Genomic DNA, 10,744 nt, shown 5'->3' on the forward strand with positions numbered 1-10,744 from the left:
TTGACATGTTCTTCAAAACACAAATGAGATTTCATTAATTGAGTAAGTCCTGAAAGTATTGCTTTGTATATAGAATTCAATTCTTTATAATGTACTGGAAAGTTATATGTTTCTGAGAACTTTCTATATCGCCCGAACAGATCCACAGATGATGCTATCTCTATTGCACTCAACACTGCCCTTTCCAACTTGGAAAAAAGGAACACCTACGTGAGAATGCTACATTGACTACAGCTCAGCGTCCAACACCATAGAGCCCTCAAAGCTCATCACTAAGCTAAGGACCCTGGGACTGAACACCTCCCTCTGCAACTGGATCCTGGATTTCCTGATGATCTGCCCCCAGGTGGTAAGGGTAGGTAACAACACATCTGCAACGCAGATCTTCAACACATGGGCACCTGAGGGGTGCGTGCTCAGTCCCCTCCTGTACTCCCTGTTCACCCATGACTGTATTCTAAACTATCTATTGCATCTTAGCCTATGCTGCTCTGACATTACTCATCCACATATTTATATATTCTCATTCCATACCTTTACTTAGATTGTGTGTATTAGGTATTTGTTGTGAAATTGTTAGATATTGCTTGTTAGATATTGCTGCACTGTCAGAATTAGAAGCATTAGCGTTTTGCTACACTCGCAATGACATCTGCTAAACATGTGTATGTGACCAATAAAATTTGATTTGACTCTATGCCCAGGCACGACTTCAACACCATCATTAAGTTTGCTGACGACACAACAGTGGTAGGCCTGATCCCAGACAACAAGGAGACAACCTATAGGGAGGAGGTCAGAGACCTGGCCATGTGGTACCAGGATAACAACCTCTCCCTCAACATGATCAAGACAAAGGTGATGATTGTGGACTACAGGAAAAGGAGGACAGAGTACGCCCCCATTCTCATAGACGGGGCCTGGTATGGCAGTGATGCCCCTCCATCCCCTCTTTTACGCTGCTGCTAGTCTCTGGTTATTATCTAGGCATAGTCACTTTAACTCCACCTACCTGTACATATTACCTCAATTACCTCGACTAACCTGTGCCCCTGCACATTGACTCTGTACCGGTACCCCCTGTATATAGCCTCCCTACTAATATTTTACTGCTGCTCTTTAAATATTTTATTTTTTTATTTTTTACTTTTCTATTTTTTACTAAACACTTATTATTCTTAAAACTACATTGTTGGTTAAGAGCTTGTAAGTAAGCTGTGAAGGCTACCTGTGTCCTGCATAACTTCATGAGGATGGACAGGAGGGGATCTGCAGGAGGGGTTCTGCAGCTCAAGTCTGCTGCTCTGCAGGATGTTTCAAGGATGGAGTTTCCAACAACTCAGCAAGAGGAAATCCGTGTGCAGGAGATCTTCACCTCCTACTTCTTCGAAGAGGGTGCTGTTCCCTGGCAACACCATAGACTACACTATGCACAACCAAGGGCTCTTTTAAGAGTCATTGACATTGCATTAAGAGTATTCTTCTATTTACTTAGCTATGTTAACTGCAGTTATTCAATTCCCAGTTTCTCTCTCTTTGAATCCTACTTCTCAGGTGAGGGTACTGTTTAGGTAAGGGTGTGACGTCTGTACAAAAACAAAACGGTCTATTTTAAATAATCCATATTGAAAAAATTGAGAACAATTCGACACCCTATAAACCACACCTACACACTCATGTATCAATCTGATTGATGAACTGACTGTGTTGTGCAGTAAGCAGACTTGACTGTATAACTGTGGCTCTGTACACCTTCAAAGAATAGGCAAGAGGGCAACCATGGGGAATAATAAGACACTTTATTATTTCTATAACTACGCTATAATGTTTGTCCTCGTGTGTTCGTTCATGTTTTTCAGCATAGAGTACTCTGCAGCCAATTAGTGTGGTGTGTTCACACCACACTGATTCCTGTTGAACATTTTCTCAATAACGGTCTCTCTCCTTCACTTCATCCCTCTTCTCCCTAAATCCTTTAGTTTATATCAGCTGTGTCGGGGAACCCCTCCTGCATCTGAGCTGGCTACATAGAGGGCACTTGGTCAGGTCAACAGGAAGTATTATTAAAGAGATGCTTCACATTGGGATTACATTTATGCATGTATTTATAACACTTGATAATGAACTTCTTTCAATAAAGCGTTTCATATTCTCTACTAGTTGAAATTAAGTCTCATTTGATGAAATACTACACCTATCCTGTGTTTATCAGATCAATGCAGATGAAGGGAATTAGATATTAAGATGAACTGGTTTTAGAGTATTAACATGATGCATAGGAAGTGTAATGTACTGTTTAAAAATATTCTGTATATATGAATTACAAATCAGTCTTTTAACTAGTTAAATCCTGTTTCTAGTCTATTAGTTACAATGTGTAACCATTGATTGGTAAACACTGAAGTGTATAATTGTAATACATACATTCAGACGGTGTCATTCAAAGACTGGAATTTGATACGACTGAAAATGAAAGACATTCATACCTGAACTGCACCTTTAATTGCCAAGGTAGAGTACATGATCAATGAATATATTAAATGTACAGGCTACCAATCTCATGCTTGTTATTAACTACATGTATATACGACTAGCATCCTTGGCACAAAGTTATATTCTACTCAATCCATAGGCTTCATTAATGTCATTTAGACTGTTTTGAAGTTGATACAACTGGTTAATGATAGCTGAGGTTCATAGCTAGGTTCTGAACTAATATGTATACCAAATGTTTGGGTCAAATCACCGATAGGCTAGATACAGTTGAAGTCGGAAGTTTACATACACCTTAGCCAAATACATTTAAACTCAGTTTTTCACAATTCCTGACATTTAATTCTAGTAAACATTCCATGTTTTAGGTCAGTTAGGATCACCACTTTATTTTAAGAATGTGAAATGTCAGAATAATAGTAGAGTGATTTATTTCAGTTTTTATTTCTTTCATCGCATTCACAGTGGGTCAAAGTTTACATACACTCAATTAGTATTTGGTAGCATTGCCTTTAAATTGTTTAACTTGGGTCAAACGTTTCAGGTAGCCTTCCACAAGCTTCCCACAAAGTGGGTGAATTTTGGCCCATTTCTCCTGACAGAGCTGGTGTAACGGAGTCAGGTTTGTAGGACTCCTTGCTTGCACACAATTTCAGTTCTGCCCACAACCTTTCTATAGGATTGAGGTCAGGGCTTTGTGATGGCCACTCCAATATCTTGACTTTGCTATCCTTAAGCCATTTTTCCACAGATTTGGAAGTATGCTTGGGGTCATTATCCATTTGGAAGACCCATTTGCGACCAAGCAACATCTTTAGACTGATGTCTAAAGATGTTGCTTCAATATATCCACATTTTCCCTCGTGATGCCATCTATTTTGTGAAGTGCACCAGTCCCTCCTGCAGGAAAGCACCCCGACAACATGATGCTGCCACCCCCGTGCTTCACGATTGGGATGGTGTTCTTCGGCTTGCAAGCTTCCCCCCTTTTCCTCCAAACATAACGATGGTCATTATGGCCAAACGGTTCTATTTTTGTTTTATCAGACCAGAGGACATTTCTCCAAAAAGTATGATCTTTGTTCCCATGTGCAGTTGCAAACCGTAGTCTGGCTTTTTTATGGCGGTTTTGGAGCAGTGGCTTCTTCCTTGCTGAGCAGCCTTTCAGTTTATGTCAATATAGGCCTTGTTTGACTGTGGATATAGATAATTTTGTACCCGTTTCCTCCAGCATCTTCACAAGGTCCTTTGCTGTTGTTCTGGGATTGATTTGCAATTTTCGCACCAAAGTACGTTAATCTCTAGGAGACAGAACACGTCTCCTTCCTGAGCGGTATGACGGCTGCGTGGTCCCATGGTGTTTATACTTGCGTACTATTGTTTGTACAGATAAACGTGGTACCTTCAGGCATTTGGAAATTGCTCCCAAGGATGAACCAGACTTGTGGAGGTCGACAATTTTCTTTCTGAGGTCTTGGCTGATTTCTTTTGATTTTCCCATGATGTCAAGCAAAGAGTCAATGAGTTTGAAGGTAGGCCTTGAAATACATAAACAGGTACACAATTGACTCAAATTATGTGAATTAGCCTATCAGAAGCTTCTAAAGCCATTACATAATTTTCTGGAATTTTACAAGCTGTTTAAAGGCACAGTCAACTTAGTGTATGTAAACTTCTGACCCACTGGAACTGTGATACAGTGAATTATAAGTGAAATAATCTGTCTGGAAACAATTGTTGGAAGAATTACTTGTGTCATGGACAAAGTAGATGTCCTAGCCGACTAGCCAAAACTATAGTTTGTTAACAAGAAATGTGTGTAGTGGTTGCAAAACAAGTTTTAATGACTCCAACCTAAGTGTATGTAAACTTCCGTCTTCAACTTGAGCTAGCTACACATCCATAGGCATACATGTATTTTTATAATCCATTGCACTATAAGCAAGAACACAAACTCAGAAAAAAACAGGCATTTTTTCAGGACCCTGTCTTTCAAACATAATTAGTAAAAATCCAAATAACTTCACAGATCTTATTTGTAAAGGGTTTAAACACTGTTTCCCATGCTTGTTCAATGAACCATATACAATTAATGAACATGCACCTGTGGAACGGTCGTTAAGTTAGGGGGAGTGATGAGCTCTACAGCAGTCTCACAACTCAATCGCTGGTTGAAAACTGTTTTCTGCCCCTCCCAAAAGATAGAATTTGTAGATAATTGGCCCTCTTTCTGGGACTCACCCACAAACAGGACCAAGCCTGACCTGCTGAGGAGTGACGGACTCCATCCAAGCTGGAGGGGTGCTCTCATCTTATCTAACAACAGAGACAGGGCTCTAACTCCTCTAGCTCCACAATGAAATAGGGTGTAGGGTGTTAGCCAGCCTGCCAGCATAGTGGAGTCTGCCACTAGCACAGTCAGTGTAGTCAGCTCAGCTATCCCCATTGAGACCGTGTCTGTGCCTCTACCTAGGTTGGGCAAAACTAAACATGGCAGTGTTCGCCTTAGCAATCTCACTAGGATAAAGACCTCCTCCATTCCTGTAATTATTGAAAGAGATCATGATACCTCACATCTCAAAATAGGGCTACTTAATGTTAGATCCCTTACTTCAAAGGCAATTATAGTCAATGAACTAATCACTGATCATAATCTTGATGTGATTGGCCTGACTGAAACATGGCTTAAGCCTGATGAATTTACTATGTTAAATGAGGCCTCACCTTCTGGCTACACTAGTGACCATATCCCCCGTGCATCCCGCAAAGGCGGAGGTGTTGCTAACATTTACGATAGAAAATGTCAATTTACAACAAAAAAAATATGTTTTCGTCTTTTGAGCTAATAATAGTTATGAAATCTATGCAGCCTACTCAATCACTTTTTATAGCTACTGTTTACAGGCCTCCTGGGCCATATACAGCGTTCCTGTAAAATTTGAACGGAAATGGCGCCACACCAAACTGGAAGTCTTCCGACTAGCTTGGAAAGACAGTACCGTGCAGTATCGAAGAGCCCGTACTGCTGCTCGATCATCCTATTTTTCTAACTTAATTGAGGAAAATACAAACAATCCGAAATTCCTTTTTGATACTGTCTCAAAGCTAACTAAAAAGCAGCATTCCCCAAGAGAGGATGGCTTTCACTTCAGCAGTAATAAATTCATGAACTTCTTTGAGGAAAAGATCATGATTATTAGAAAGCAAATTACAGACTCCTCTTTAAATCTGCGTATTCCTTCAAAGCTCAGTTGTCCTGAGTCTGCACAACTCTGCCAGGACCTAGGATCAAGAGAGACACTCAAATGTTTTAGTACTATATCTCTTGACACAATGATGAAAATAATCATGGCCTCTAAAACTTCAAGCTGCATACTGGACCCTATTCCAACTAAACTACTGAAAGAGCTGCTTCCTGTGCTTGGCCATCCTATGTTGAACATAATAAGTGGCTCTCTATCCACCGGATGTGTACCAAACTCACTAAAAGTGGCAGTAATAAAGCCTATATTGAATCTTCCATTTCTCTCAAATTTTTTAGAAAAGGCTGTTGCACAGCAACTCACTGCCTTCCTGAAGACAAACAATGTATACAAAATGATTCAGTCTGGTTTTAGACCCCATCAGAGCACTGAGACTGCACTTGTGAAGGTGGTAAATGACCTTTTAATGGCATCAGACCGAGGCTCTGCATCTGTCCTTGTGCTCCTAGACCTTAGTGCTGCTTTTGATACCATCGATCACCACATTCTTTTGGAGAGATTGGAAACCCAAATTGGTCTGCACGGACAAGTTCTGGCCTGGTTTAGATCTTATCCATCGGAAAGATATCAGTTTGTCTCTGTGAATGGTTTGTCCTCTGATAAATCAACTGTAAATTTCAGTGTTCCTCAAGGTTCCGTTTTAGGACCACTATTGTTTTCACTATATATTTTACCTCTTGGGAATGTCATTCGAAAACATAATGTTAACTTTCACTGCTATGCGGATGACACACAGCTGTACATTTCAATGAAACATGGTGAAGCCCCAAAATTGCCCTCGCTAGAAGCCTGTGTTTCAGACATAAGGAAGTGGATGGCTGCAAACTTTCTACTTTTAAACTCGGACAAAACAGAGATGCTTGTTCTAGGTCCCAAGAAAGAAAGAGATCTTCTGTTGAATCTGACAGTTAATCTTAATGGTTGTACAGTCGTCTCAAATAAAACTGTGAAGGACCTTGGCGTTACTCTGGACCATAATCTCTCTTTTGATGAACATATCAAGACTGTTTCAAGGACAGCTTTTTTTCCATCTACATAACATTGCAAAAATCAGAAACTTTCTGTCCAAAAATGATGCAGAAAAATTAATCCATGCTTTTGTTACTTCTAGGTTAGAATACTGCAATGCTCTACTTTCCGGCTACCCGGATAAAGCACTAAATAAACTTCAGTTAGTGCTAAATACGACTGCTAGAATCCTGACTAGAACCAACACATTTGATCATATTACTCCAGTGCTAGCCTCCCTACACTGGCTTCCTGTCTGGGCAAGGGCTGATTTCAAGGTTTTACTGCTAACCTACAAAGCATTACATGGGCTTGCTCCTACCTATCTCTCTGATTTGGTCCTGCCGTACATACCTACACGTACGCTATGGTCACAAGACGCAGGCCTCCTAATTGTCCCTAGAATTTCTAAGCAAACAGCTGGAGGCAGGGCTTTCTCCTATAGAGATCAATTTTTATGGAATGGTCTGCCTACCCATGTGAGAGACGAAAACTCGGTCTCAACATTTAAGTCTTTACTGAAGACTCATCTCTTCAGTGGGTTATATGATTGAGTGTAGTCTGGCCCAGGAGTGTGAAGGTGAACGGAAAGGCTCTGGAGCAACGAACCGCCCTTGCTGTCTCTGCCTGGCCGGTTCCCCTCTTTCCACTGGGATTCTCTGCCTCTAACCCTATTACAGGGGCTGAGTCACTGGCTTACTGGTGCTCTTTCATGCCGTCCCTAGGAGGGGTGCGTCACTTGAGTGTGTTGAGTCACTGATATGATCTTCCTGTCTGGGTTGGCAGCCCCCCCTGGGTTGTGCCATCTTTGTGGGCTATACTCGGCCTTGTCTCAGGATGGTAAGTTGGTGGTTGAAGATATCCCTCTAGTGGTGTGGGGGCTATGCTTGGGCAAAGTGGGTGGGGTTATATCCTTCCTGTTTGGCCCTGTCCGGAGGTATCATCAGCATACCAGCATACAGTGCCTTGCGAAAGTATTCGGCCCCCTTGAACTTTGCGACCTTTTGCCACATTTCAGGCTTCAAACATAAAGATATAAAACTGTATTTTTTTGTGAAGAATCAACAACAAGTGGGACACAATCATGAAGTGGAACGACATTTATTGGATATTTCAAACTTTTTTAACAAATCAAAAACTGAAAAATTGGGCGTGCAAAATTATTCAGCCCCCTTAAGTTAATACTTTGTAGCGCCACCTTTTGCTGCGATTACAGCTGTAAGTCGCTTGGGGTATGTCTCTATCAGTTTTGCACATCGAGAGACTGACATTTTTCCCATTCCGCCTTGCAAAACAGCTCAAGCTCAGTGAGGTTGGATGGAGAGCATTTGTGAACAGCAGTTTTCAGTTCTTTCCACAGATTCTCGATTGGATTCAGGTCTGGACTTTGACTTGGCCATTCTAACACCTGGATATGTTTATTTTTGAACCATTCCATTGTAGATTTTGCTTTATGTTTTGGATCATTGTCTTGTTGGAAGACAAATCTCCGTCCCAGTCTCAGGTCTTTTGCAGACTCCATCAGGTTTTCTTCCAGAATGGTCCTGTATTTGGCTCCAACCATCTTCCCATCAATTTTAACCATCTTCCCTGTCCCTGCTGAAGAAAAGCAGGCCCAAACCATGATGCTGCCACCACCATGTTTGACAGTGGGGATGGTGTGTTCAGCTGTGTTGCTTTTACGCCAAACATAACGTCTTGCATTGTTGCCAAAAAGTTCAATTTTGGTTTCATCTGACCAGAGCACCTTCTTCCACATATTTGGTGTGTCTCCCAGGTGGCTTGTGGCAAACTTTAAACAACACTTTTTATGGATATCTTTAAGAAATGGCTTTCTTCTTGCCACTCTTCCATAAAGGCCAGATTTGTGCAATATACGACTGATTGTTGTCCTATGGAAAGAGTCTCCCACCTCAGCTGTAGATCTCTGCAGTTCATCCAGAGTGATCATGGGCCTCTTGGCTGCATCTCTGATCAGTTTTCTCCTTGTATGAGCTGAAAGTTTAGAGGGACGGCCAGGTCTTGGTAGATTTGCAGTGGTCTGATACTCCTTCCATTTCAATATTATCGCTTGCACAGTGCTCCTTGGGATGTTTAAAGCTTGGGAAATCTTTTTGTATCCAAATCCGGCTTTAAACTTCTTCACAACAGTATCTCGGACCTGCCTGGTGTGTTCCTTGTTCTTCATGATGCTCTCTGCGCTTTTAACGGACCTCTGAGACTATCACAGTGCAGGTGCATTTATACGGAGACTTGATTACACACAGGTGGATTGTATTTATCATCATTAGTCATTTAGGTCAACATTGGATCATTCAGAGATCCTCACTGAACTTCTGGAGAGAGTTTGCTGCACTGAAAGTAAAGGGGCTGAATAATTTTGCACGCCCAATTTTTCAGTTTTTGATTTGACAACAAAGTTTGAAATATCCAATAAATGTCGTTCCACTTCATGATTGTGTCCCACTTGTTGTTGATTCTTCACAAAAAATACAGTTTTATATCTTTATGTTTGAAGCCTGAAATGGGGCAAACGGTCGCAAAGTTCAAGGGGGCCGAATACTTTCGCAAGGCACTGTATGCTGCAGTAGTTTATGTGTCGGGGGGCTAGGGTCAGTTTTTTATATCTGGAGTACTTCTCCTGTCCTATCCGGTGTCCTGTGTCAATGTAAGTATGCTCTCTCTAATTCTCTCTTTCTCTCTTTCTTTCTTTCTCTCTCTTGGAGGACCTGAGCCCTAGGACCATGCCTCAGGACTACCTGGCTTGATGACTCTTTGCTGTCCCCAGTCCACCTGGCCGTGCTGCTGCTCCAGTTTCAACTGTTCTGCCTGTGATTATTATTATTTGACCATGCTGGTCATTTATGAACATTTGAACATCTTGGCCATGTTCTGTTATAATCTCCACCCGGCACAGCTGGGTACAGAAGAGGACTGGCCCACCCCACATAGCCTGGTTCCTCTCTAGGTTTCTTCCTAGGTTTTGGCCTTTCTAGGGAGTTTTTCCTAGCCACCGTGCTTCTACACCTGCATTGCTTGCTGTTTGGGGTTTTAGGCTGGGTTTCTGTACAGCACTTTGAGATATCAGCTGTTGTATGAAGGGCTATATAAATACATTTGATTTGATTTGATAAGACACTAACAGCTTACAGACATTAGGCAATTAAGGTCCCAGTTAGGAAAATCTAGTACACTAAAGAAGCCTTTCTATTGACTCTGAAAAACATCAAAAGAAAGATGCCCAAGGTCGCTCATCTGTGTGAACGTGCCTTAGGCATGCTGCAAAGAGGCACGAGGACTGCAGATGTGGCCAGTGCAATACATTGCAATGTCCATACTGTGAGACGCCTAAGACAGGGAGACATGACGGACAGCTGATCATCCTCGCAGTTGCAGACCACGTGTAATAACACCTGCACAGGATCGGTACATCCAAACATCACACCTGCGGGACGGGTACAGGATGGCAAGAACAACTGCCCAAGTTACACCAGGAACGCACAATCCCTCCATCAGTGCTCAGACTGTCCGCAATAGGCTGAGAGAGATGGACTGAGGGCTTGTAGGCCTGTTGTAAGGCAGGTCCTCACCAGACATCACCGGCAACAATGTCGCCTATGGCCCCAAACCCACCGTCGCTGGACAAGACAGGACTGGCAAAAAGTGCTCTTCACTGACGAGTCGCGGTTTTGTCTCACCAGGGGTGATGGTCGGATTCGCGTTTATCGTCGAAGTAATGAGCGTTACACCGAGGCCTGTTCTCTGGAGCGGGATCAATTTGGAGGTGGAGGGTCCGACATTGTTTGGGGTGGTGTGTCACAGCATCATCGGACTGAGCTTGTTGCCATTGCAGGCAATCTCAATGCTTTGCGTTACAGGGAAGACATCCTCCACCCTCATGTGGTATACTTCCTGCAGGCTCATCCTGACATGACCTTCCAGCATGACAATGCCACCAGACATACTGCTTGTTCTGTGCC

This window comes from Oncorhynchus mykiss, chromosome 1 (genome assembly GCF_013265735.2).
Source record: "Oncorhynchus mykiss isolate Arlee chromosome 1, USDA_OmykA_1.1, whole genome shotgun sequence".
Lineage (NCBI taxonomy): Eukaryota > Metazoa > Chordata > Actinopteri > Salmoniformes > Salmonidae > Oncorhynchus > Oncorhynchus mykiss.